Source organism: Adiantum capillus-veneris, chromosome 9 (assembly GCF_014529385.1).
Source record: "Adiantum capillus-veneris isolate H3 chromosome 9, ASM1452938v2, whole genome shotgun sequence".
NCBI classification, from domain to species: domain Eukaryota; kingdom Viridiplantae; phylum Streptophyta; class Polypodiopsida; order Polypodiales; family Pteridaceae; genus Adiantum; species Adiantum capillus-veneris.
In genome coordinates, this window is record NC_140939.1 from 2,284,887 (window position 1) to 2,312,710 (window position 27,824).

At 44.4% G+C, this 27,824-nt stretch overlaps 1 pseudogene across 1 annotated transcript in view; it reads left to right on the plus strand.

Annotated features, from left to right (window-relative positions):
• Positions 1–1,404: 1,404 nt before the first annotated feature.
• Positions 1,405–27,824, plus strand: part of LOC147450036 (toMV resistance protein Tm-1(GCR237)-like) — a 32,394-nt pseudogene continuing 5,974 nt past the window's right edge. Inside the window, exons 1-3 of the transcript XR_015189078.1 lie at positions 1,405–1,753; positions 20,073–20,743; positions 20,906–21,112. The product of XR_015189078.1 is annotated as a toMV resistance protein Tm-1(GCR237)-like (transcript). The remainder of the gene's footprint in view (positions 1,754–20,072; positions 20,744–20,905; positions 21,113–27,824) is intronic.

Genomic DNA, 27,824 nt, shown 5'->3' on the forward strand with positions numbered 1-27,824 from the left:
CCCCCCCCCCCCCCCCCAATAGAAGTACATCATTCCTAAGTTTGTCGAACAAGAGCTAGAAGTGCACAAAACATAGAAGCTCTCAAGCTTGGTATCAAAGAATAGTTTGCATCCTCTTAGGCTGGGTTCACATCGCCAGGCGGAAGAGCAGCCAATTCCCTGTGAGCCAATCAAAATCTCCCTAGCTCGCTGCCTTGTTCACATAAGGCAGTGGAAGGTGCTGACTGGTTGCCACGTCGAGGAAGAATTCACCTTTTTCTCTTCCACCCTGGCCTCTTTTTCTTCCGACCCCCCCCTCGCCCGTGAGCACTTCCACCCTCATGCCTTTCTTCTCCAACCCATGGAGCCGTGCCATGCAAGCAAAGGGACTACCGTCTTGTGTGAACGCTAGGGCGGCGGCAGAGCTGAGAATCTCTGTGTTCCGCCGCCTGGAAGTGGTGGAAAGGTGCTTCTCTTCCACCTCTCCAATTTGAACCCACCCTTACATATGTTCATGGTTTGTTAGAATTTGTCAAGAGGTTGTGTCATGAATCATCACTTTTAGAAATGCAATAGACTATATATGCAAAAAGAAAACATTGATAGTGTTCCTCTTGGAAGAGAAGAAATCCCTATGAGAATAGAGGCCATGTTTCTTTGGCCAGAGCAGCAACGCACAGATCACATACTAGTTCTTTTCATTTTATTTGTTAGAATGCCTAACTTTCTTTTACATTATAATTAGATACCTTCATTAAAGACTTACTTTAATTCTGTTCTCTTTCTATATTTTAAAAATTAGAATGCCACAATGAACCTTCATTTTGTTGACAGTTGAAGTACTAGGTTCTTTCATGTGAAGGCCTCATGATTCATGAATACTTGTTCAACTTTTTGTTTTAAAATGCCAACGTGAATTCTAACCCTGTGTGTGACTCCACTCTTACTCTCTCTAGTGTGTACTTCTCTACTTGGCACACACTTTTAATGGATAAAATAGAGAAAAAGGCAAACTTGAGTTAGGCGCTCCCTTGCGGCCCCTCGCTTATAAGTGACACTGGGTGTCACTCGAGGGATCTACGGCAGGGGCAAGTGAACGACGAGGTGTGCGATCTGGGCCGTCGAATCGACATAGCAAGGGGGGGAAGATATTTAATTGCGCAAAGACGCACAACTTGCATCAACGCGCAACAACGCAGGTGGATAAAGCTCTGGGGTCGTGAGGGGGAAGTTGCGGGTTCGAGGGAGCATTGCGTCGCCAGGCACCCTTAATTTTTTATTTAAATTGGGGGACGATCAACGGCCGATCCATCCCCAGCCATTGATCCCTTGAGTCCACCCCGTGGGCCGTGACGTTTATAGACGAGGCTTGGGGCCCTCAAGGCTCAATGCCCCACATGGATGAGAGAACCTGCAGTGCTGCACGTTGCAAAAGATATAGCAACGGGACGAGATTCCAGAGTCCAGACTTTTCCAGTGCGCGGCGCCTGCTTAATGTCGGGCTTACACCAGTCTCCGTCTGCTGTACACAGGCCACGTCTCATCAATCGACTTGCTCTGATCGGCCCGCGAAGTCTTCCTTTTCATTTGTCACCTCTCACGCTCTCCCCGTTGTTTCTCGTCAAATTATCAAGCTGCTCAGGAATCAGCGACTATGGCACGCCATTCACCTTCTCCATGCGTCTGTGTCATCGGCACCATAGATACCAAGCAGAAAGAGCTCTTGTTCCTTGCGGAGTCCCTTTCATCTTCCTTCTCTCGTTTCTCAGCGGAGGTACTCCCCCTCCCTCCCGGCCCGGGGCACTTACTTGCACACACGCACATGCACACTTCTCTGTGTGTGCTTAACTAGAAAATATCTCTTCAAGGCTTCTGATGATCTAATGAAAGGTCTGATAACAGATTGAATTCACTAGTGGGAAACCTCGAACCAAGGAAAACCCACCATAAATAGGAGGTACAAAAGAAGAAGCACCATGAGGCTCCGAAATCTAGAAACAGGCAAAGTAAGTCCTATAAGCTTCAGGAGAGATGTCTCCCACATCATGAGCAAGTGTGGCGCTTGTCCAAGCAAAAATTTGAAGTAAGGGAAAGGGTCAATTTTCATGGCATGAAACATTTGAGAGCTACGTTGGTGCCATATGGCCCACATAAACCAAAAGAACCCAAGTGAAGAAGACCTCAAACGGAAACTGAAGCGGTCGGAGGACTTCAAAAATCTAGAACCGTCCGGAGAAAGATTCCGGAGGGGAAGTGAAGGTGCAAAGTAGAGGACACTTATCTGATGAAAGTCTTGGAGCAGCGGCAATCCCAAAGCAAATGCGGCATAGTCTCGTCAGCCCCATGACATTGGACACAACGAGAGGGGGTGATGCGCCGCACATTCAACAAAGTACTAACCAGTAGAGCACCGCACCCAGATGCGAGACAACGTTCTTTAAACTTTTCCACCACAACTGAGACTTGGAGAGTGACCAGAATTGATTTCCATGAGACACAATCCATGCATTGAATTGCAGTGAAGCATAAACTGACCTAGACGATCCCAGTTGGAACTAGTATGGTCAAGATTCCAATCCGAAAGCTGGGAATTTGGAGGCATTGGGGAAACATCAGCAAGCAACTACTGAATTTGCTGCCACAAATGTCGATAATGGGATCCCAGCTCATAACGAAGAGCCACAATAGGAAAGAAGAGAACCTGCCTTGAGACAACCTGGCATAACCCTTTTTGCAAAAGAAAGTATGCCTGTCGAGGAGAGCATTGAATCAAGGTGAGAGAGAACACTTTACTATAGTAAATGCTCTCTAACCGGAGGGAGGAACCTTGAGGGGGCTGGCGACCATACCAAGACAAATGCGAGGTAACAATCTTCCAATCAGAAACAAGGGATGAAGTGAATAGACATCTCGGAATATGGCCATCAAGCTGCCCAAAGATGACATCCTAGTACGAGGGGTGCCAATGATCAAAAGAAGGCGTGACAATACCACCGCATAAATGTGAAACCATGAGGGTATAAGGCTGTTGCTGTTCCACCAAAACGGGCAAAAGCATTGCTTTCTTGGCCAGAACATGTCGTAGTAGATCCAAAAATTAAGCCCTCCCAATTGCTTAGGTGTGCATAACTTATCCACGGATAAAAACCGCAACCCCTTCTTGTGGGAGGATGTGCGCCGAAACGCTCCAGCATGCAAGACATAAGGGACCCAAGACATCGCAGAGGCCAGGATAAAAGCGGTAAATAGAAATGCACATAGGCCATCATAATGCCCACCCAGTTTAATTTTTGTGCAGCGGACAAGGTTGCATCTGTCACAAGGCTGTGGCAACCACTAACCTTAGTTGTTGGTTCCTTTCACTTTATTTTTATTTGATTTTTGAGACCCTCTTTTTGAAGTCACAATTGGCCGGACATTGTGTGACCAGTGTGAAATGACCGACGGCCGAGAGTTTCACCCGCAGTTGAGAACGGTAGGTCGCCACGAGATGGTCGGGCTAGTCGGCACTGAAATCTGATCAGTAAAAGGGTATCTAGGCTCATTTCAAAGTCATTTAGGCCCCTCTCTACACTTTATAAGTCGGTGGGTACTTAGGAAATTCAGCCGGTTACAAATCGGCTGCCCATACTTGGGCAGCAGGTATGTGAGTTAACTTGGCGGCGGGAAGCCGTCAAAAGGTAATTTGCTGCGTGAATTGCGTGCTGGACAACTTCGTGGACATGCAAGCACCCCCACTCTCCCCCCCCCCCCCAAATCCACGAGCAGGGGTTGAACCTCATGCCCCACCGAATAAAACAAAGGGCTCAGCCAATAGGGTGAGCGCCTTTTTGTGTGAGTGGGAGGAGCTTTTATTATTTCATTACAGCTTGGCCATAGCAATGTGTAAAGCTTCCCCGCCCGTCCCATGAGGGGACGGGCAAAGGCTTCGGCACAATGATTCCGCTCTCATGCATCTCTCTCCCTCTTTGAATACAGAAACGTGATGTCCCGCTCGAGGGCTTTTCATATGTATGTACATTTGTGTGGGAACGTTCATGTGCGATTGTCGAGGCAAGAGCCTCTTGCACATGTACTGGATTAGCTAATTGCTAATCCCCCGCAAGTATAGGTGAACTCGAAGAGATTTCACGTGTGAAATCTCATCCGATTTAAAGGGCAAATAGCCTATAGGTGCGGAGCTCGAGGGCTTGCTGCGGATGCGAACGGCACGCGAAACAGAGCTTGAAAGAGTAAATTACAGCCTACTGTGTATTTTTGTAGGTTTAGTGTTAGGTGCAGCGGAATATATGTTGTTTTCTCTCAAGATTAGTGATCTTTATCGCTCAAGGTTCTTTTTAGTTCTTAGGGAAAGAGAGAGCTTTCCGTCTTATGGAGAATGCTATGATCACGAACAAAGTGGGTGGATATTGTGCGTGCAAGTGAATGAGACTGAGAGAAGGATAGAGAAGAGATACGACACCGAGAGGTTGTAAAACCCTCCTCTGAAGGCCCCACTCGTCGGCGAGAGTGGTCTACTTGATTGCACGAAAGAGTACAATGCGAATGCAAAGGACTGATGCGAATGCAAAGGACTGATGCTGTTGGACTATGTCGATGACGACGACGGTGACGATGTCGACGGCTTCGTGGCTGAAACTGGGACTGTTTTCGTTGCTGAAAATAGACTTTCTTGTGGGCTAAGGGCTGAATCTGGGTGCTGGAAAAACGCTAGCTTTAGGGTTCCCTGAGGCTGCGTTTTTGGGGGATAACTTTGGCTGAGAAAACGCTGATACAGCAGGGTTTTATTGCTGAAAATGGACTGTTTTGCAAGTGTCAAATCACCCTTACTGGCTGTGGATCTTCTGCTGCGACTGATGGTGAAAAACGCTGCTGCTGCTGATAGTTTCCCTTGCGTTTGTAGTGCTGATTTGCTGCAGATCTGCCACTGATTGCCAGCGTTAGTAATTGCTTGGTACTGCTGCCAAGGAATAGCAAAAACGCTGATTCTGCTGAGGGATGGCCTGGTGTTAGTGACTGCCAAAAACGCTGATGTGACCAAGATGAAAAACGCTAGTTCATAGGCTTGCTTGAAGGGGGGAAACTCCAAGGGTGGGCTGATCTGCTGGGGACCAACGCCAGAAGAGGGAACTTCAATGGCGATGGCTGGATCTGGTAAAAACGCCAAGGATGGAAGCGGGATCTGCTTGCGATGGTGCTGCGGGGGGGGGGGGGGGTACTGCTGAGAAGTTGCCTGTTGAGCGGGAAGATCCTGCTGCCTCTTTTGCCAGAAAGTGTGAACTTTGGTTTGCTTATATATTAACTTAGCAAAAGTTCCCTACCTACTTTTGTAGGAAAGTCACTTAAAAATAATAAGTGAAAATCCCAATAAATAGGAAAATAGGCTAAATGCACTGGAAAATTCCCCTAACTGATGCGAATGGATTCTGATGGGAATTCCGATGATCATGCTATGTGCAACCGGAGGATATGCATCTATGCTAAGTGAGTGGGCATGCGCGGTCTACGAATAGACTCACAAAAGTGCCAGATCATTGCTAATCTAAACTTGACTGAACTGACTGAACCCTGCTATGGTATAGCTTGTCCATGGACACATAGGGTTGGGATGTGTCACGTGACATCCCCTCCTTTTCAAAGTGAGGTACTGGTACCGAACTGTATGGCGTCGAGGGAGATCGCCAACGGCATCCGGAATCCTGGAAGGGACTCTTCGCCGGCCCGTTTTGATGTGCGGGTCGTGCGGTACTTGAACTTCATAAAGGTCTGCAACGCTTGCTTCTTTGGGCCGCGCCGAAAGCGACACAAAGTCTTTGATAGCTCCTTCCTTGCTTCAACTTCGTCTAGAGTCCTGCTTCTTTCGTCTTCAAGAATCTCCATGGCTGAAAATTCCTGAAACCATCTCCAACACAAAACCATGAACATACCCATTCCATGTAAAGTGAAGGAAAAAAATCTTGTCTTCTCTAAAGACTGTGTATGCAATGTAGACGAACATAGAGACGGAGTGACAACCCGTTCATCAAACACATGCAAACAATGCGATCGAATCTTTTCTGTTTGATCAAAATCAATCAACTGTGGCAAATCACAATGGAAATGCCCATGCTTGGTGCTTATACTATCATGTGCTCTTTCGGAAACTGTCATGCCAAGGAAGAAACATGGAATATGACTTCCTTACATACAAACTTTTCAGCTTTTCATGAACAATCCGCATACATTCGTGCTCATCCATGAGAGAAACGTGTTCAACATACAATATGTCATGCCTAGGAAAAGGGATCACATAACGATGTTGACTAAAATACAGGAAACCGTCACGAATGAAACACTCGAACAATGCGTGCGTATCAATCATGCTAACACATAATACTTCCTGTAATGGTTCTTGAGACCTAGGCACGAGAGCCAGGATCTGTTCTTCCTGAAGGGGTTCTTCTTGACTAGGTTCTTTCTGAGGGGGTTCTGTTGACCTAGGCTCAAGAGCCAAGATCGATCCTGCGTGATTGATCGAATCTTCTTGTGGGGGATCTGTGGACCTCGACTCGAAAGCCAAGATCGATTCTTTGTGATTGATCGAATCTACAACGAGGTTAGCTTTGCTAGGAAAAGCATCCACTAACACATCATCCTTGTGAACAATCACATCATCTTCATGCAACTCATCATGCTTGTGAGCAATCACATCTTGATCATGCAAATCATCATGCTTGTCATTGGCATCCAAATCATCATGCTTAGCAATATCATTCAAATCATCATGCTTGTCTTTGTCATCCAAATCATCATGCTTATCTTTGTCATCCAAATCATCATCATGCTTCACACAATCATGCAAATCCTGTGTATCATGCTTAGGAGAAGAAGAGACTGAGAGAGTCTCCTTTTCCCGGATCTCTTGCATCTGTGCCTGAGCTTGAGAAAAGAGTCGCAAGAGCTCTTCCCTTCTTGCTTTGATCTCGCGATCAAATTCTGCTTGTCTTGCTTTGTTCGCTGCTTGTCTTTCTGCTTCGGCTTCTGCGTGTCTGCGTTCCATTTCTTTGAATTCACGATCCCATTTGGCTTGTCGTTCTTTGGCTTCCAAGCGTGCTTGCTCGTGCTCACGCGCTATGGCTGCCATCCTTACGGCATATCTTGCTTTGCGTTGTAAATCCTGTTCCATAAACGACAGCTTCAACTCTCCTTTGGAGTTAATGCAATCGGTGTCGTAGATGGGGAAGGGTCGGAAAAACCTCCTGGTGGGGAAAATTCTTCTTCGCCTCTCTCATGCTCATCACTTCCAAGCGAAATATCCATTCTGCTTCGAGTGATGATCATTCTAAAGTCGTAGGTTCTTGTGGGTTCTTGGGGGTTCTTTAGTTCACAAGGAACTTGGGTTCTTGGGGGGTCTTGGGTTCTTAAGTTCACGAGGAACTTGGGTTCTTGCGGGTCTTAGGTTCTTAAGTTCACGAGGAACTTGGGTTCTTGAGGGTCTTGAGGTTCTTGAGGTTCTTGAGAGTCTTGAGGTTTTCTTTCGCTTGCAAATCGCGTTGGAGAAGGATCTTCTCTTCACCCGAGTTCTACCCTTTTCTGCGGGCGCACCCCTTGGCGGTCTTGCGCTCACACCAAGGTTGCTTTTTCCCACCTCACGTCGATTGGCCGGCCGCTAAGTGCTCGGTCCGCTCTCAATGAGTGAAAAGAGACAAGGGGAGGCTGGACAAGCCCTTCTTTCTTGGGATTCCTGGCACTCTTCAACAAAACACGATTAGGAATCGCTACGCCCAAGTAAACTTGGGTTCCTGCGATTGCAACAAGCAAAAAATTCTTGTGGTTCTTCGCTTGAGTAATGCAGAACACTTCCAAAGCTCTGATACCAATGTTAGGTGCAATAGAATATATGTTGTTTTTTCTCAAGATTAGTGATCTTTATCGCTCAAGGTTCCTTTTAGTTCTTAGGGAAAGAGAGAGCTTTCCGTCTTATGGAGAATGCTATGATCACGAACAAAGTGGGTGGATATTGTGCGTGCAAGTGAATGAGACTGAGAGAAGGATAGAGAAGAGATACGACACCGAGAGGTTGTAAAACCCTCCTCCGAAGGCCCCACTCGTCGGCGAGAGTGGTCTACTTGATTGCACGAAAGAGTACAATGCGAATGCAAAGGACTGATGCTGTTGGACTATGCCGATGACGACGACGGTGACGATGTCGACGGCTTCGTGGCTGAAACTGGGACTGTTTTCGTTGCTGAAAATAGACTGTTTCTTGTGGGCTAAGGGCTGAATCTGGGTGCTGGAAAAACGCTAGCTTTAGGGTTCCCTGAGGCTGCATTTTTGGGGGATAACTTTGGCTGAGAAAATGCTGATACAGCAGGGTTTTATTTGCTGAAAATGGACTGTTTTGCAAGTGTCAAATCACCCTTACTGGCTGTGGATCTTCTGCTGCGACTGATGGTGAAAAACGCTGCTGCTGCTGATAGTTTCCCCTGCGTTTGTAGTGCTGATTTGCTGCAGATCTGCCACTGATTGCCAGCGTTAGTAATTGCTGGGTACTGTTGCCAAGGAATAGCAAAAACTCTGATTCTTCTGAGGGATGGCCTGGTGTTAGTGACTGCCAAAAACGCTGATGTGACCAAGATGAAAAACGCTAGTTCATAGGCTTGCTTGAAGGGGGGAAACTCCAAGGGTGGGCTGATCTACTGGGGACCAACGCCAGAAGAGGGAACTCCAATGGCGATGGCTGGATCTGGTAAAAACGCCAAGGATGGAAGCGGGATCTGCTGGCGATGGTGCTGCGGGGGGGGGGGGGGGGGGGGGTTACAGCCGAGAAGTTGCCTGTTGAGCGGGAAGATCCTGCCGCCTCTTTTGCTAGAAAGTGTGAACTTTGGTTTGCTTATATATTAACTTAGCAAAATTGCCCTACCTACTTTTGTAGGAAAGTCACTTAAAAATAATAAGTGAAAATCCCAATAAATAGGAAAATAGGCTAAATGCACTGGAAAATTCCCCTAACTGATGCGAATGGATTCTGATGGGAATTCCGATGATCATGCTGTGTGCAACCGGAGGATATGCATCTATGCTAAGTGACTGGGCATGCGCGGTCTACGAATAGACTCACAAAAGTGCCAGATCACTGCTAATCTAAACTTGACCAAACTGACCGAACCCTGCTGTGGTATAGCTGGTCCACGGACACATAGGGTTGGGATGTGTCACGTGACATCCCCTCCTTTTGACCCTAATTGATCCCAGGAGCTTCAAGGAAGCGAGGGGATCACTGTATAGGTGATTTGGAGCATTTTCGGGGCAAGGATCACTGTACAGGTAATCTGGTGCATTTTCGGGGCAGAAAATAGAGAATCCAGTGTGCTGCAGATTCTTACCAGGTTTGGGAAAGTGCTCGTATGCACCGGGAAAGTCACCTTTTACATGGGGATTTTGTCTATGAAGCCTCCTATTGCGGTTATGCTATTAAAATCGAGCTAGGGTAGGTCATTTTTAGTCCGGTAAAAGCGGGACAACTCGTAGGACCTTATAGGTTTTCTCCCAAGTTTTAGAAGGATAAAGAAATACCGAAAGGGGTGCCAATCTTTGGGGCCTACAGGGTGTCACTGTCTACTTGAATTCTAGTCATCGCTTTATTCGTGAAGTTTCTCTATGTCGTAAAGTCAAGTAAAATTTATTAAGTAAAGATTCGAGTGAAAGCTAAAGTCTACCACCCTACGGGCAGGTTTCGTTATTCCGTCGCGAGGACAGAATCAATTTTTCCTTAAAGAGTGAGCCTTGGTTGGTTTACGGCGAAGACACAGAGCACAGGAACTTGGAATTGCACAATGGCTGGCAAGACGAATGACACTAGGAAAGAGGGTTCCTCTTCATAGAGGACAGACAGGCAGTTCCTCCTCCAATGTTCGAGCGTGGTGAGAGTTCATGGCTACCCCTATCTGCACCTTTTGTTGATTTAAATGCTCCACAAGGTCAAGGGTTTATGACTGGGCAACTAGAAAAAGATGCATTTAGGACACAATTGGTTGCTGCTGTGAATGTGATGCAGAACCCTAGGTTTATGGAATTTTTGCAAGCGCCACCAGTGTCACAGCAGACAAGGCAACTGTCTCATGCAGTAGAGCCTGTTAAGGCTCAAGCCCAGGTCCCTTGTGCGTCCTAGTAGGGCAGGGAGCACTCACATGTTGCGGATTCGGTTGGGGCTCTAAGACAAATTCCTTTTGTCCTCAAACAGTTGGTTAGGATGCCTATTCCATAGGCCTTACCAGTTCAGCTAGCCACCTTTTAGAGTCCAAATGTTGCATTAAATGAACATGGAACTAGTTTCCAAGCTATGCAACAGGTTTTTCCACCACCCACGGTACATCCTGGGTATTTCGGGGTAGGATTCGTGTTTCAAAGCATGGCTGGTTATGCACCTGAAAACTAGCAATATATGCCAGGTACAGACTTTGGGGGTATGTAAGGCATGATGGCAAACCCCATGTATGGTAATATTGGCATGCAGCAAGGGTTTCAGTGCAATTAGGGCCAGTTTGAGCGTTGGTAAAGTTAGAGATAGATAACATTTATCTTTTTAGATCGAGGTGCTAAAGCAAACTTTATCTCACCAGAATTGGCCATCAAATTGGGCATCAAAGCTGAAGAGATGGGGTACACAGTAGAGGCGGGGTTGGCATGTTCTGGCTACTCAAAGTGTGTTACGTCTATCATTGGAAAGCTGTCTCTGCAGATTGAGTCATATATGGACATAGAGGAATTTTACATCATGCATTGGAAGGGTGCGATGCGCTGTTGAGAATCCCGTGGATGTTCCGTATACATGGAGTGCTGGATGTCTTCAACAAAAAGATCACCCTTCAACGTAGAGGCAAAACTCGCATCCTTGATGCAAAGCTTAAAGGGAAGTCTGTCCCTATTGTATCTGCTTCGGCTGTCACTTCTGTAATTAAGAGTCATCTTTCTGCGTACTTGATTTTTGCTCTAATGTTTCAGATAATTATCTGTAAGGTGCAGCGCAGTGAATGTTGAACTTTGCTCAAGATGAGTGCTCCGAACTGTGCTCAAGGTTCCTTTTGCTTACGGAAGGGAGAGCCTTCCGTTGCTATAGTGAGAGAGTGCAAATGATCACAAACAAAGTGAATGACACTATGAATGAAGGTGCTGAGACTGAGAGATAGAGAGAGAAGAATACGACATTAGAATGCCTCCGAAGGCCCCACTCTCTATGGCGAGAGTGGTCTACTATTGATTGCACAAATCTCTACAATGCTTTGGACTTGCAGACGACGTCGACGACGAGACGGGCTGAAGTCTGAAAATGCTAATGGCTGAAATCTGTAAATCTTTAGCTGCTGAATTCTGACTCTATGTTGATGATTGAGGATGAAAATTCCTGAAACCACTTCCAACACAAAAACATGAACATACCCATTCCATGTAAAGTGACTGGAAAAATTGTAGTCTTTGTTAAAGACTGTGCATTCAATGTAGATGAACATAGAGACGGAGTGCCAAACCTTTTATCAAATATACGCAAACAATGGGATTGAAACTTGTCTTTCTGATCTAAATCAATCAACTGTGGCAAATCACAATGGAAATGCCGATGCTTGATGCTCAATATGTGCTCTTTCGGATACTGTGTCATGCCAAGGAAGAGACATGGAATGCGAATTCCTTGGGTGAAAACATTTCATCTTTCCATGAGTAATCCGCATACATCCGTGCTCATTCATGAGTGAATCGTGCTCATCGTACTATATGTCATGTCTGTGAAAAGGGATCACATAAGGACGGTGACTAAAATACAGGAAAGCATCACGAGTGAAACACTCAAACAATGCGTGCTGACTAATCATTCGAACACATAATCCTTCCTGTGGGGGTTCTTTGACCTAGGCTCAAGAGCCAAGATCGGTTCTTCGTGATTGATCGAATCTTCCTGTGGGGGTTCTTTGGACCTCGACTCGAGAGCCAAGATCGGTTCTTTGTGATTGATCGAATCTGCAACGAGGTTAGCTTCGCTAGAAAAAGTATCAACTAGACCATCATCCTTGTGAACAATCACATCTTTATCATGCAAATCATCATGCTCATGAATAATCACATCTTGATCATGCAAATCATCATACTTGTCAGTAATCACATCTTGATCATGCAAATCATGTAATTCCTGTGTGTCGTGCTTTGGAGAAGACGAAACTGAGAGAGTCTCCTTCTCTTGATCCTGTGCCATCTGTGCCTGCACATTAGAAAAGAGTTGGAACAACTCTTGCATGTTCCAACTCTTGCATGTGTTGGGCTCTTTGTTCGGCCGCCAAGCACGCTTGCTCGCGCTCGTGATTCAATTCAGCTCTTCATTCTTTGTGCTCGCATGCTATGGCTGCCATTCTTTTTTCGTGCTCTGCCTTTCTTTCTGCTTTTCTTGCTTCGCTTTCTAACTTCCTGTCCATGAACATCTTGTCGAAAAGCTCCATAGGAGTTAGTGCAATCCTTGGCGTAGATGGGGAAGGGGGAGGGTCAGAAAAACCTCCTGGTGGGGAAAACTCTTCTTCGCCACTCCCATGCTCACCTCCTCCATGCGAAGTATCCATTCCGCTTCGGGTGATGACCATCCACTGAAGTCTTGGGTTCTTAAGTTCACAAGGAACTTGGGTTCTTGCGGGTCTTGGTTCTTGAGTTCTTGAGGTTCTTCTTTAGCTTGCAATCTGTGTTAGAGAAAGATCTTTTCTTCACCCGAGCTCTTCTCTTTTCCGCGGACTCATCCCTTGGCGGCCTTGTGCTCACACCAAGGTTGCTTTTTCCCACCTCACGTCGATTGGCCGGCTGCTAAGTGCACGGTCCGCTCTCAATGAGTGAAAAGAGGCACAAGGGGAGGCTGGACAAGCCCTTCTTATTTGGGTTTCTTGTCACTCTTCAAAAACACGATTAGGAATCGACACGCCCAAGAGATCTTGGATTACGTGCGACCGCAACAAGCAAAAAAAATTATGTGGTTCTTGTGGTTCTTTCCTTGAGTGATACAAAACACTACCAAAGCTCTGATACCAATGTAAGGTGCAGCGGAAGTGAATGTTGAGCTTTGCTCAAGATGAGAGCTCCAAACTGTGCTCAAGGGTTCCTTTTACTTACGGAAGGGAGAGCCTTCCGTTCCTTTAGTGAGAGAGTGCAATGGACACAAACAAAGTGGATAAACACTATGAATGCAGGTGCTGAGACTGAGAGATAGAGAGAGAAGAATACGACACTAGAATGTTGTCTAAACCCTCCTCCGAAAGCCCCACTCTCTATGGCGAGAGCGGTCTACTATTGATTGCACAAATCTCTACAATGCTTGGACTTGCCGACGATGTTGACGACGATGAGGACGAGGACGAGACGGGCTGAAATTTGAAAATGCTAATGGCTGAAATATGCATACCTTTATCTGTTGAATTCTGACTCTATGTCGGGGATGATGTCGATGGCGACGACGACGGGCTGAAAACGCAGATGCTGAAATCTGCGTTTTCCGGGCTGAATCTACAAACTATGCTGGATCTGACCGTGCGGCGAGGATCTGCTGCGGGAAGGTGAGATCTGTGAGGTTTGGGGCTTCCACTGCGAGGCTGCTGTCTTGTTGAAAAACGCTAGGCATGCATCTGCAAAAAACGCTAGGTCTTCAGTTTGGGGGGTCTTGCTTGAGAAGGTGCACTATGGAGGTCCGGTCCCTGCTGCCTCTTCTGCTCATAAGTGCTAGCGCTAGGTTTGCTTATATAGTTGCTTTGCTAATTTGCCCTACCTAGTTCCCAACAAAAGTTACTTAAAAATAATAAGTGAAAACTGTCAAAAATAGGGAAAATAGGTCTATGCACTGTAAAAATGCTCCTGATGGGTTCTGATGGAAATCTGATGATCATGCTGTGTGCAACCAGAGGATATGCATCTACTCTTAAGTGTTTTTGACATGCACGGTCTGCAAACAGACTCACAAAAGTGCCATATCACTTCCTATTCTAGTTGAACTGAGCTGAACTGAACCCATGTCATGAAGTAGCTTGTCCACGTACACATAGGGTTAGATGTGTCACGTGACAACATGAGTCTATAGTTGCTGTTGACGATATGTTTACAGGTGCTGATATCACAGAGTAAGATGAAGATGCAAATAGTGATGCTTCCTTGTCAGGGTTGAGAGAAGAGAATGCCATTATTGATGTCTTTTTATCTGATTGTGGTATGTATGAGCAACATATTATGGATGATTTCTCTATTGCTAGTACCTATTCAGAGGAGGAGCATGAAGAGTCTTCACAGAGTATCGATGGATCTTTGGCTACCGTAGAAATGTGTGAAGCGGAACAGGATGAAGAGATTTATGAAGATTGCTTGGATGATGTTCTTTGTGTGTCAACGTTTCTGACATGACTGAAGTACAGGATACTAGACACAAAGTTTCTTCTTCTGTTATTTCTCATGAGCTACAAGAGGAAGCCATCCACAATTCTTTGACAGATGTTGAGAGTATTCACTGCTCTACTGATCCAAAAGTGGATGCAAATTCACAAGTTACAGCTCTTTTTCATGGTCAGGCTGGAGTTCCAAGTAATGATGTCTCTGACATTGATGCAAGATTTTCAGAGGTTCGTGATAACTATGAAGTTAGAGGGGGTGATGATGCTAAGTCACTATGGATAAAGCAAGGGATGCGTATGCTTTTTCAGGTTTTGTACTGGTTATGGTTGGGTGATCTTTCTACTAATGCTTATGTCAATGCTATTATGGTTACCAGTAAAAGGGACGCAATGTTCCTATATGCTTGCTGAGCAAAAGCTGTCAAATGTTTACGAGAGCTGGGTGTTGCATAATGATTCAAGGGAAGTTTTACTTTATTGTGAGGCTCATAGATGCTATGTGCTTGCTATGGTATTTGACCCAAGAGATTCTGAGGTCCTTAAGAAGCAGGTTGAATATGGTTGGATTCTTCTGGGATGTCGTTGGTTACTACTTGATCCAGGAGTAGCAAGCTTACACCAAGGTTATTTGATGTCAGTAGAGATCGATAGTGTATGTTCATGTGGATTTTATGAAGCTCCCTCCGGTACTTAAGCAAGATCTTCTTAAGCCATTTGACCCTGGAGGACAGGGTTATGTACCTGGCATGTCGCAATCGATCTACATATCATATGATCCCAGTGGAGTTCGGGATGCTTACAGATTATGGCAATTGGTTTACAGGTTTTACAATGATGCAATAACTTTATGATGCTGATGTTGATGCAGAATGGGCTTTTAGTGCAGAGTGTACCTATAATCTTGTTGTCCATGATGCATGCATGTCAGTTGCTGCAGATTCACATGTGTTGTGTTTTGACAGTGGTGCTACAAAGCACATTACCTCACACTGTGATTTGTTCACCTCTCTTGAGTCTGTCCCTCATGGGCATTCAGTTACTTGTGCCAACAATGCCTCTTATCCGGTTCAGGGAGTTGGAAAGATTGTGCTTATTGCTGAAAATGGCAGTTCTTTCACACTTGTTGATGCACTTTATGTACCTGGGATCAAGAAGAATCTTTTGTCTGTATCTGCACTTGCTAGACTTGGTCTTGTAGTCAAATTTGTGAATGACAGATGTACGGTACATGATATCAGTTTCGGTGATGAAATTGTTGCATCTGGCATTCTGTATAAGCGCACTTTGTATGACAAGTGTGGCCAAAATTTTGCAAATGCAATTGTGGATTCACAGGCTATTTCAGATGCAAAACTTTGGCATGCACGTTTTGGTCATCTAAATTTTGCCAGTTTGCTGCATTTGCACAAAAATCTGATATGGTTTCTTCTTTGCCGCCTCTTGAAGCACCTGTCAAACATGTTTGTGAAGACTGTATTTTGGGTAAGATGCAACGTTCGAAGTTTCCAAAGGATGGTTCAGTTAGGGCCACATGCAGGTTGCAGTTTGTGCATATTGATGTTTGTGGGCCCATGCAAACTCCGTCCTTGGGCAATTACCTTTACTTTGTGACTTTCATTGATGATTACTCCAGGCATGCATAGGTATTTCCGCTTAAAGCGAAGTCCGAAGTTTTTATGTGCTTCAAACAATTTCTGGCTATGGCCGAAAATGTCTCGAAATGCACTATGGGGCACCCTCCGTTCTGATCGAGGGGGGGAGTATATGTCTCTAGCTAGTTGTGGGATAAAACACCAATGTATAGTGCCTTATACACCTCAACAAAATGGCGTTGGTGAGAGGAAAAACAAGTCACTTATGGAAATGGCACGATGTATGGTCAAAAGTCAAGCTTTTCCGCATTAGTTTTGGCTTGAGGCCATTATGTGTGCCACTTATGTACTAAACAGGTGTTCTATGAAAGCTTTGCAGTCTATTACTCCATATGAAGCATGGCACGATAGAAAGCCATCTATTGAGCACATGCATGTTTTTGGTTGTTTGGCTTATGCTTTGGTGTCACAAACACAGCGCAGAAAATTGGATGATAAGGTTGTCAAACGTATTTTTGTTGATTATAGTGTTGAAAGCAAAGGTTACAGGTTGTATCATCCACAAACAAAGCGTATTCTGGTTTCACGGGATGTGTTTGTGGAAGATTCTGTTCAGTCCTTGCTGTCATGTCCTAGGGACAGTAATGCAAGCTCACAGGACATTTATGACACTTTATTGCCTCTTTTCAGTCGTAGAAATACGAATGTAAATTCCAATGAGGCAAATGTACAGTCTATGGAGGTTTTTGGAAATTTACATATCAGCCTATTACTGACGTAGATGTACATGATGTACTTGATGAGGAAAGGGCTGAAAATGAGCAGGCTAGAGGTATGCCAAAATGACTGGTGCATACATTGCGTGACAGTAAATTGGATGCACCTTTGTCTAGTCGTACTCGTTCAGGCTCTTGCCATGCATCTTATGCATCAGATTGTTATGCTTTGGCTGTGTCTAGCTTACATGATGTTGAGGAACCTCTGTCTTTTGATGAAGCACAGAATTCAGAAAATTGGATGGCTGCCATGCAATCAGAATATGATGCACTTATAGAAAATGACACATGGACTTTATGTGATTTGCCTCTTGGCAAAAAGGCCATCGGTACAAAGTGGGTTTACAAGTTGAAACGCAAGCCAGATGGTGAGATTGATTGCTATAAGGCTCGACTTGTTGCAAAGGGTTCTGCACACAAAAAAGGCATAGATTATGAAGAGACTTTTGCTCTCAGTTGTCATATGACTACTGTGCGTTTTCTATGTGCATTGGCAGCTCATTTTGGTTGGGATGTACATCAATCAGACATTGTTACCGCTTTCTTGAATGGTGACATATTTGAGGAAGTTTATGTAACGCAGCCTCGCGGTTTTGTCAAGAAAGGACAAAAGGATAAGGTGTGCAAATGTAACAAAGCTTTGTATGGGTTGAAACAATCTCCTCGTCACGAGAAATCTCGTTCGATTCAAAGGGCAAGTAGCCCTACAGGTGCGGGAGCTCGAGGGCGTGCTACGGATGCGACGGCACGCAAAACGGAGCTCGAAACAGTAAATTACAGCCTGCTGTATATTTTTGCAGGTTTAGGGTTTTGACCCTAATTGATCCCTAATACCCCAAGGAGCTTCGGGGAAGCGAGGAGATCACTGTACAGGTGATCTGGTGCATTTTTGGGGCAGAAAACAGAGAATTCAGCATGCTGCAGATTCTCGCTAGGTTTGGGAAAGTGCACATATGCGGCGCGAAAGTTACCTTTTACATGGGGATTTTGTCTATGAAGCCTCCTACTTCGGTTATGCTACCGAAATCGGGCTAGAGTAGGTCATTTTCAGCCCGGTAAAAGCGGAACAGCTCATAGGAATTTACAAGTTTTCTCTAAGTTTTAGAAGAAAATAGAAATACCGGAAGGGGCGCCGATCTTTGGGCCTACAAGGTGTCGCTGTCTGCTTGGAAGCACTCTAGCTCCTAGGCCGTGCTTTGTTTGAAGTGTTAATTCCAATCAACGGTTTATTCGTGAAGTTTCTCTGTGTCGCAAAGTCAAGTGAAGTTTATCAAGTAAAGATTCTGGTGAAATCTAAAGTCTACCGCCTTACGGGCCGGTTTCAACATCCGTACATTGTACGAATCCTATCCGTACAGTACGGATCCATATGGATGTTTCTTTTTTTTAATTAAATAAATCGTGCAATGTGCGGTTTGCAGTAGTTAGGACTTCAGACTTCAGTCTTGGATTCTCATTATGTAATTTTTTGGATGCTCTTAGTTTTATGAGACCATGACATCAGACATCTAACACTGTTTGGTTGTAGACATTGGTCAGCTTTGTGTTTTCATCGTTCGGTTAAAGTCGTGGACTCTAGTTTTTATTTGAAGTCTTGGTGAATGCATAAGTAAATGTTTAAAGTTTTGTGAAAAAAAGTACGGATTTTTTCGTATCTAAAAACTCAATGCATTTTGTACTACGTACCTTACGTACCGAATTTGTACCAAACTACGTACCTAGTCACCTTGGCAGCGAACACATTCCAAGCGATCGGATAGCCCAGATGGTGAACTATGACCTGTGGAGGAACAATCTCTCTTGGACGGAGGAGCTTGTGCCAATCAAGTTCATTCAGAGGCAGGCCCTGGATTTACGAAAGTTGACTTGCAGTCCAACTGCCATACCAAACAAGTGCCGAGCATGCATAATTTGCTATACATCCTCCTCATGGTTCTTGGGCATGAACAAAGATTTATCACCATAGGCCTGTCCTTTAAATTGTTTCCGTGAAGGCAGAGTCAGACCATGCAAGCGGCCAGAGGAAGTGAGGGCCTCAAAATATGAAAGCAAGGGGTGAGAAGCAATTGCATAATGTGTTGTACATCCTCCTTATGGTTCTTGGGCATGAACAAAGATTTATCACCGTAGGCATGTCCTTTAAATTGTTTCCCTGATGGTAGAGTTAGACCATGCAAGCGGCCAGAGGAAGTCAGGGCCTCAAAATACGAAAGCAAGGGGTGAGAAGCAATCGCATAAAGCAAAGCACTAAGGGGACACCCTTGTCTGACTGAACGTCTAGAGCCCAGGGGCTTGTGAGAGATCCACCCAGAAAACCTATAGAAGTGCTATGAGCATACAAGAGAAAGACCACTTGTGAAATTTTCGGCCCAAATCCTAGCCTTTGCATTGTTTTTGCAATGTAATCCCAATGCACAATATCAAAGGCCTTGTCAATGTCAATTTGCATGACCAATACATCTTGCTAAGTGTATTTTACATATTCCATGCCAATGAATGCTAGATTGTCAGTAATGTTCGGACGAGGTATGAAGCATACTAGAATTGATGAAGTCCTTGATGCAGGTAATCTTGAATATGATTGACTATCATTTTGGCCATCAATTTGTAGATCACCGGCATAAGAGTGATGGGCCGCCAGTGAGAGCTTTGCTCACATAAAGCGTGCTTTGGCAGTAGCTTGAGCATCCCTTCTATCCAAGAGAGAAGGATTTCCTACTTCTCCCATGCCGCATTCATCATTACCAGTATCGGTTGCTTAAGGTTGTCCGAAAAGGACAGGTAGAGTTCGATAGTAAGCCCATCCCAACCAGGAGATTTCCATCTGTTCAGGCTTGCATGCAACTCCACCTTAGTAAGAAACTTCCAAATTTTGTGCCTGCTATACGGATATGATTGGAGCAACATGAGATAGAAAAAGTCATGCCTCAAATTTTTTTGTAAATGCTTCTCTCTGAAAGGAGTGGGAGGCCATTTTGTCTTGCTGAAGAGGTTGCATTTCTCTCATGATTTCAGAATTGTAGGAGCACTTTTTTGAATCATATATAGCTTTGGGCATCATTATTTTATCCCGACCATGGGACCTTGACCAAGATTTGGAATCCCTTTTTAGATATCTGAGAAAGTAACTTAAAGGAGAGTCTTTGTCTGCTTGAATTTGTTCATGTCTATCCAATGTTCGGGACAAGTGCGTCTCAGCTTTAAAATACTGGTTGACAACAAGAGGAAAAGGAAAAATTCTGCCTAGAAAATAGTGTAAAAGTAGCTAAAATTAGCTCACATTTTCAAAGTCATAAATAGCAGAACATGGGTTTGATCTTAAGAATCATTTGCTGTTGCAGGTCAAAGTCAGGCTGGTTGATGTCTCCACAAAGATACCCAATAAAGATGTCTTTTCTGGAATCAATGGAGTAAGCGTTGAAGAGGTCCTCCAGCACCACCCAGTTCCTTCAAGGCAATCGCTTTCATTTTTGCCGGAAGATAGAGGCTCCGCAGTATCTATTGTAAGTGCTGCACTTCAACAATACTTACAAGCATTGCATGTGAGAGGAGAAATGCTGGGTGCAATAGGAGTGGGAGGGAGTGGGGGTACGGCACTCATTGCACCAGCTTTAAGGTCTCTTCAAGGTCTCTTCCAATTGGATTTCCAAAGCTGCTAGTGTCGACGGTTGCAAGCGGAAATACAGCCCCTTACATAGAGTCATCGGACCTAATGCTTCTTCCATCAGTTGTTGACATGGCAGGGCTCAATAGTGTTAGCAAAGCTGTATTGTCTAATGCAGCATCTGCATTAGCTGGTATGGTTGCTGTAAGAAATTTGGACAAATCTTGTTCGGTGAGCAGGCAGGAAGATCGACCCACTATTGGATTAACGATGTTTGGAGTGACAACCCCATGTGTGGAGGCTGTCAGAAAAAATTTGGAGGAGAAAGGGTTTGAAACACTTGTGTTTCATGCAACTGGAATTGGCGGCAAGGCAATGGAAAACCTTACCAGTCAAGGATTTCTGCAGGTATGTCCACTCTTACATCACAAAAAACAAAAAGCTACTTGTTTAAACTGCTGTGCCATTTTACCTATCATTTAATGACTTGACTGCATGAGGACTGCACATGGAGTATGTCATCCATATGCGAATCTTATATTGATTTACCATTGCCATTTGTATCGACAGGGAGTTCTTGACATCACGACCACAGAAGTTGCAGATCACATTGTAGGTGGTGTAATGGCTTGCAGCGATAAGCGTTTTGAGGTCATTATACAGAAGAATATACCGCTTGTTTTAAGTGTCGGAGCTTTGGATATGGTTAATTTTGGTAGCAAAGACACCGTCCCCACAAAGTTTGCGCACAGAAAGTTATTTGTCCATAATGAGCAGGTTAGTTAATATATCAATGGCAGCTTTCAAGGCCATCTCTCAAGGGTTTGGATAGTGAAACTGTTGTTATATCTCGCCATGATATTGTAGACATAATGTTTGATTCGTTGATATTCTTAAGTATTTGATCACTACATTAGTGCTACATATTCTTCTTTTCAAGCATTTGCAAGAATAGTTGTTGTGAATGGCTTTCATTAGTATCTAGGTTTGTACTAGGTTGATATGCTTGTCATGAAACTTGCTGAAAAGAACCTGGCCTTCACAGTGTACTATAAAATGCTTCCTTTTTCTTCTCTATTGACCTTCTTGCATTCAATACCTGACTAAAAAGTGAAGCACCTTTCTACCTTCATTCAGTCCTACTCACGTGTATTGAACTGTACCCTAAAAGATAGCTCTGCACAAGGAAGGGCATTCATCAACAAGCCCTTAAAAGCGAATATTTAATTGTATAGAGTTATTAAGTTCTTGATGACTAACACGAGTCTAAAAAAATTGGAAATAGTAGGAGAGAAGCCCTTTTCGCAAACTCAAGCCCCAACAAAGGTGTGTACATCAGGAACATAAAATTAGAGCAACACTTAAACCATCCACTTCAATTTCACCGTCATTTTTTATAGTTGCGATTAGCAGTACTATGCTTCAGTATAATATGTTTTGCTGCAAATGTTAACATTTCATATATTTGCAAAACACATTGTGCATGTTCTGAAGTTTAAGCTTAAGAAGGTAAATATCACAAATATTGACCATTGGAAACAATTGAGGGTGGGCTGAGGGTCGTTGGACTTCGCCAACACACTGAAAAAAGAGCGCACAAAGCCTGGAGACAACTCTCGAATAAAAGAGCAGCAGAACCAGGAAATAAAGGGTACCCTGCAAGTTTAGACCATTAAGGCTGGATGTAGCTGTGGCACACTCACTCTGTAGTGTTAGCTATGCAACGCTTGCTAGGCAGTGTAGCACACTCACTCTATTGAACCTGCTTGCAAAGCACATTGTTGTTGTTGACTCAATAAACTGTACACAAACATGAGGTGGGTACTTCCAAGAGGAGAATGAGTACAGTGGACAAGCTGCCACAATTATCAAGTCAGATGCTTTTAGTGCATTCACAAAAAACCGATCTCTAGTGCATTTTCAAAGGACTGAAAGACTTAACATCTCCAAAATCCACAAGGTCATTCTAAAGAAAACCAATCTGGCACCTTTTAGTACAAGAAGTTAAATTCTATAAGAATTGTTGAGATATTACTTCGATTCTATCATTTTTTTTTCTATTACGAAGTGTACATGTGTGTTTTGAAAGGGTCATTGTGCCCTAATGATTTATGCATTAGTGGTCTATTTTGTGCTCTTTTCGGACATACTATTGGTTTGAGAGTAGAAACAAGGGGCTGAAAATTACTGAGAATAAGTGAGGTGTTTGAGTAAATTAACACTCGTGGAGTGGATGTTCAGCACCTTTGGCAAAAGAAAAGAAATGAAATAAAATGTTTATTTACGTCTGTAAAAGGCCTAGAATTAAACCATCATCATATGACCCTAATGTCTAGTTCAAGGTTGCATCCAAAACGCGTACCTATCAGTCTTCCCATACCGTATGATAAATACACTGCCGGTATTCACTACTTTAGTACTGGTTGCTATTTATACGCACACACAAAAACACATGCATGCATGCATTTAGGGTCATTATGTATACATGCATTTACATGTATGCAAGCATGCATAAGGAGACATGTATACATTACCTGACGTTTCTTTCGTACCGATAGTGATTACCCATACTTCACAACATTTTTTAACGGATTTTTTGTACGGTACTTATCGTACCTATCCATCTTGTACAAAAGACTAGCTGGTATGTAGCAAAGCCTGATTTCCAGAGTAGGCGACCACTTAAGTACCCTTATATAAACTTTCTCATGGGCCATTGCATCATGGCAAGGTAATTCTAGAAAGCATAGCCGCATCTCTTATTATTGTACTCCGTCACCTTGGACAAAGGCCTGAAGCCCTTTTTGAAGAGAGAATTAAATCGTCCCCACTATCTAGTATTATATTGGGCACCGGCATATGTAATACTGTGGTCTCATGGCTCTAAGTGGCATAGCTGGTATATCTGTTGCTCCGGATGTATGGAACTATATCTACCCCTTTCTAGCTGCAGCTAGGGAGAAAGTGCGAAGCTTTTCAATCAAGCCCGTGCGAGAGGTGGATTCCATGTGTCTCGACCATACAAAAAATTTATTCTCAGTAATGTGAAGGAAATGCTTATTTTAAAAACCATTTTCTTCCCCAATTCCCGAGGAGTTGTCACCCTTATCCTTGTGTATCAATCTGCTGAGATTTTATCTGATAATCTTGTTGATCTCTGAACGTCTGAATGTGAATGATGGTGCAACCAAAGAACATTGAAAGGGTGGAATCCAAAGTGAAGACAAGGAATTGAAACATCTAGGGTCTCCCCTAATGGCTAGTTCTGGAGATGACTTGAGGGCCTATCTTGACAGATGCAGCGGAATTGTGAGAATAAGTAGAATTGAGAATTCACATTTCAACAAACCTTTGCATTTTCCTTGGGCTAATGACTGCAACTTTGCATTATTGATGGTTCCTTTTAGTTTTCTTGAGAGACAGTCAGAGATGTAGAGAGATAGATAGAGAGAGAGAAGACGCACTGTTGGAGTCCCAACCAACCCTTTCAAGGCCCCCCCACAGCACTACCCATGTGGTATTTGCTTTAGATTGCACAAATGGAATGTACACGATTCAAGACGTCCATGCAAGACTCGACTTGACTAGAATGGATGATGTAGCCGCGGTAACATTTCAAGATGAAGCACCTCGGGGGCTGAATGAATGATGCTGATGATACGCCTTGATGTGGGCAACGGATGGGGACTGAAAGGGAATGCTCGATGCTGATTTGTTGCACCGGATGTGAGGGAATCCTTGGCTGACAACTGAATGCACCTTCGGCTGCGTATCAGCTGTGGGTGCGTGGCTAAAATAGCACCGAGATGGCAGCCAACAGATGGTTCCTTCATGGAGGAGATGTGGGCAAAAAAGAACTGCCAAGGGTGGAATAGGCCTAAAACCTGAGGCCAATGGCTGAATTGATGGCTGCTGATGTGCCAATGGATAGAACCAGCAAGAGAGTCGCCTTCAAGGCCAGGGCAGTCCCACAGCCCTTACTTGAAACATAGAGATCCTCTTATGGGAGCGATCAAAAACTTGAGAGCACTTGAGAAGGGAGGATGACCCTTTTATGGGTTTAAAAGTCCTAGAGCTTCGTTAATGATAGGCTGCCCTATGAGTGCACATGTGCACTCAATGAGTGATATGCACTGTTTGACCCATAACTCACTACCTCATGATGCATTTTGCACGAGAATTGAATCGATGGGTTCCCCTTATCCTAAGTTACATGCTGTTGTTGGATGTCCATCGAAGTGTAACAACACTAGTCAAGCATGTGTACAAACCATTTATGTAAGAGGATCCAAAAATTGGAAATGGCTATCTCATATCTAATGGATTTGTTCGGACATGCAGGTCCTGCGAAGAGGCTCACAAAATTGCCCGAATAAAATCCCTTGGAGACATGTGCACGTGACATCCCCTTCTTCTTAAGGTGAGGTACATGTACCGAACTCCTTGCATACCTCAAGATGGTCTCCAATGGAAGTCCTAGATAATGTCCACATTCACCTTTGAGAGACAAGAGGCTTTGATTGGTGATGTGGAAATGTCCAAGTGGCATGGGTGGTCATAATGCATCTACTTGCAAGCAATGGATTGCAATGTGGATCAACGATGCCCTTGTTGGTTACTAACCAATAACTGTTGCTCTTCCAACTCGGATGGTGTGAACCAAAACATAAACTATATGGATGCTCGTAGAGCGGATGGATGGATATGCAAACATTGATGTCTACGAAGGTTACTGACAAGCCTATGCTGACCCTATGAGAGCATGAAGAAGGGTATGTCCTTCGGATTGTCCACGAACCCTGGGAAATCCTTCGTATGATGTCTCTTGAAACTGCCAAATAACTCCTCAAAGATAAAGGCTCCTCTCGGGGCTTTGACTAGATTGTTGAATGAATGTGAATCTTTGTCTCTGCAACTAATGTGGCTATGAATATAGGCTCACGATGCTTGTGACCTCCTGAGTGGTTGCACGGGATTGGTGTCTCTCGATTGCTAAGAAAATGTAGATGGTGTGGACCTAATGTGCTGTCAAAGATGTGTATAGATCAATGATGATCCAATGCCTCTTGTGGATAGATGGAATTCTCCAGGGAGATAGGAGAGATGTGTCACGTGCTCATTGCACTAGAGCCATGTGGACAAGCTACTGTTATAGTTTAGCGTCGGTCTTAAATAGCTTAGGATCTAGCCTGGAATTTTGTGAGCCTCTAGAAGGACGCGCATGATCAGGCAGGTCATAGTTGCATACCCTCACTTGCACAGCTAAGTCACTCAAGCATATAGGCATATGAACAATCACTTATGTCATTTATTAATAGGTGACTTTGACATGACATTTATGGAAAATAGGTAGGGCAAATCGCGAAAGAACCTATATGAGCAACTACTTGGTCCCCATTCGGAGCATCAAAAGATCAGTGCCCAGTACCCAGCAGTACCCTAACAGTACCCTAACGTTTTTCCTCAACATCCATCAACATTTCCATCGCCAACACCTTTAGCATCAATAGATCAGCCAACGTTTTTGCATCAAATCAGCTAGCGTTTTGCATCAGATTCAGCCTCAGTGTTTTTGCACCATATCAGCATTTTCAGCCTATAGCATTAGATCAGCCCTAGCGTTTTGCAGATCCTCAACTTCAGCATCAGATTCAGCCTAGTGTTTTTGCACGAAGCATCACCAACCCTCACTTCCACAGTGCAGTCACTCAAGCATATAGGCATATGAACAGTCACTTAAGTCATTTCTGAATAAGTGACTTTGACATAATATTTATGGAAAGTAGGTAGGGAAAATCGCAAAAGAACCTATCTGAGCAACTCCTTGGTCCCCATTGGGAGCATCAGAAGTACCCAGTACCCAGCAGTACCCTAGCGTTTTCCCTCAGCATCCATCAACGTTTCCATCGCCAGCACCTTTAGCATCAACAGATCAGCCTTAGCATTTTTGCATCAGATAAGCAGCAAACATTTTTGCATCAGATCAGCCAGCGTTTTTGCATCAGATGAGCTAGCGTTTTGCATCAGATTCAGCCTCAGGGTTTTTGCACCAGATCAGCGTTTCAGCCTATAGCATCAGATTCAGCCTAGCATTTTTGCAACATTTAGCCATTGTATCAACATTTGTGCAAGTAGTCAAAGGAAGTACTTGCTGTAGCAACAAAGCAAGGGGGCCTTTGAGGGTGTTTGGGACCCGACATACCGTGTTCTCTCTCTCTCTCTCTCTCTCTCTCTCTCTCTCTCTCTCTCTCTCTCTCTCTCTCTCTCATTGTGTTCAGTTCTCTCAAGTGAAGTAAAGTAACCTTGTGTTTGTGCAAAGAATTAGATCCGAGTTATCTCTTGAATAGGCCTAAAACCCGAGGCCGATGGCTGAATAGGTGGCCGATTATGTGCCAATGGATAGGGTCAGCAAGAGAGTCGCCTACTAGGCCAAGGAGGTGGTGCCAAAGAGGGAATGCTTAAGGCCGCCAAGAAATGCCAGTGTGGGAGGGTGAAGGACTGCCACAAACGCTAGAAAATTGGAGAGGTAGCGACCCCTAGTGAAAATTGCTAGAGAGCCTCTTATGGGAGCTCAAAAACTTGAGAGCATTAGAGAAGGGAGGATGACCCTTTATATGGTTTTAGAGGCCTAGAACTTCGTTAATATAGGCTGCCTTATGAGTGCACATGTGCACTCAATGAGTTTTATGCACCAATTTTGACGCATAACTTAGTATCTCGTGATGTGTTTTGCATGAGAATTGAACCCATGCGTCCTCTCATTCCTAGGCTATGTTCCGCAGTATGCATCATCTCTCTACACAGTCTCAGGGCAGCCACCTCTTCCAAATCCGGCAGAGCCATGCCCACACACGTGCTTTCTTTATCACCGAGATGGTAAAGAAAGCCATCGACAAAGTGAAGACTAGGAGAGCATATGATCACGATGGCTTGGTAGCAGAGCATTTTATACATGCTAGAGATTTGCTTGCAGAGCTTCTAGCAGTGATGTTCAAACGTGCCATGTGCGAGGGCCTACCTGATACTTGGAGTTTGTCTACGATCGTACCTATCTTCAAGTCAGGGGACCCTATGGAGCGTGGGAACTACCGCACTATCATGATTGGACACACATTGTCAGGGTTGTACGCATCCATCCTTGAGCAATAGTTGAGTAGATGAGCAGAGAGAGAGGGTGTACGGTCAGGACAACGGATTTCAGGAGAGGTTTCTCTACTCTTGATCATATTCTGATACTCAAAGCCATTATTGAGGAGGGAGATCACGTGGGAGATGGCTCTATTGTTGCTTTATGGACTTTCGCAAAGCCATCGATACAGTCCCCAAAGCTAGATTGATGCGCAGACTGCAAGAGATGGGGGTGCCCAAAGAGTTGATTTTGGGGGATCATGGCTCTATACAAGTCAATAGTGGGGCATGTACGCACTCCAAAGGGGATTTCTGATCTTTTCACTCCACTATTGGGGTGAAACAGGGTTGCCATTGAGAG